This window comes from Leptosomus discolor, chromosome 3, assembly GCF_034619465.1.
Source record: "Leptosomus discolor isolate bLepDis1 chromosome 3, bLepDis1.hap2, whole genome shotgun sequence".
Lineage (NCBI taxonomy): Eukaryota > Metazoa > Chordata > Aves > Leptosomiformes > Leptosomidae > Leptosomus > Leptosomus discolor.
In genome coordinates this window covers 60,265,647-60,267,383 of record NC_141393.1, presented here as the reverse complement: position 1 = coordinate 60,267,383, position 1,737 = coordinate 60,265,647, and positions in this window count along the sequence as shown.

Here is a 1,737-nt window from a genome sequence, read left to right as displayed (position 1 = left end):
TCCCGGGGCTTCGGCCGTGGGGAAACAGCGCAGAACTACAGCTCCCGGCGGGCGCTGCGGCGGGAGCCGGCCGGGCCCGGCGGCGGTGCCGCGCGGGGCACGCCGGGAGCTGTAGTCCGGAGGGGGGGGGGGGCGGTGGGTCTGCAGCCGCCGTCCGTGCAGAAGGGAGGACGGGGCGCAGCGGGAGGCGGTGGGGCGGGCTGAGGAGGAGGAGGAGGAGGAGGGCCGGGCCTAGGCTGGCCGGCTTCCCTGGGCGGGACGGGCTGCGGTTGGGGACGAGCCCCCGGAAAGGCGGGCGCAGGGCGGGAGGCTGAAGGCTTTGCGCGGGAAGTCCAGCCCCGCCGTCAGGCCTCGGGCCTGCCATCAGCGGCGGTGGCAGCGCGCTGCCCCTCACGGAGCCTCTCGCTGTGGTTTCAAAGTGTTGTTTCCCCCCCCCTTTTTTTAATTTTGTGTCTTTTGGCTCCATTACAGCAAAATGATTCCCAAATCTCCAAATTCTCCGCAGGCCTGTGGTACTTAAATCTCCAGCTTGAACACATACCTGTTTGTTTGCATGCCGGCAGTGTTTAACAGTCAACTGGCTGCTTTATTTCTTTTCTAAAAGTACCTCAGAGTAACTGCATCTCCTCTCTGAGGCTAGACGTGCTGAGGGGTTTGGGGATTTTTTTTTAGTCTTTTGTAAAGTAGGTTCTTCGTTAATCTGTCTTAAGCTGCTTAAAATAATCATTGGCTGTATCAGGAGCCAGGTGCTTTTTAAGGAAAAAAAAAAAAGTGCAGGATTTGGGAAGGGTGTGACTTGAATTTCTTGAATGTCTGGAACTGGCATTACTGCTTAACATCCTATAGAAGGACAATGTCCCTGCGTTTGCTGTGTACTCAGTACTCAACAGCAGAAGTTTGGGTTCGTGAAGAGAGTTTGGTGGGTTTTTTTCCATTTTGTGATTTTACTGCCTTCTGCTGGTCAAAGATGATCAGACTGAGTTTAATTTTTTATAATCAGCACATGATTATAGCACATAATCTAAAATTAAGCTTCAGTACAAGTCCCGACAATAGATGTTTTGTGTATTTCACATCGGCTTTTGTTAGTGGATCCCATGGATATGATATATTTCATGTAGTAGGGTCAATCAATAAAGAGGATCGTAGATGTTAATGTGCAAAGCAGACAACATCTTGTTTCAAAGGTCTAGCTATGGGCTTGAAGTAGGGATGTAGGAAATCACCTTTCTAATCCTTCCCCTGCCTTTCAGCTCACTGCTTGCCCTTGCTAACAGCACTTCATTTCTGTGTTCCTATAAATCAGTGATCACAATCCTCATCTCTTTTAGGAATCCTTCAGACTGTAGCAGCAAGCATCTCTGTATAGCAGAGTTGTAGAGGTAACACCACCATGATAAAATTTTTAAAATCCTGAAGAATGGTCCCATGTAGTTACTGTTGCTTTTCAGAACTGGAAAGGAGAGGCAATACTCTGGAAGTGGCACACACAACATATATGTCTTTATATTCCAAGCAAAGATAAAGATTTAGAAATAAAAACTATGTTGCTGTTTGTACGAAACTCATGAAAGACTGTGGCCCCACAATAGTGGGTAATCTGTCAGTGCAGAAGGAAACAGGCCTCCTGCCTCCAGAATTTTATGACCTGTTTTAGGAATAGGAGTCCTTTAAAGTTTCATCTTTGCTTTTATTCTTAAAGGCAAAGATGAATGTGCTTGTCTGTTTGTGTATGGT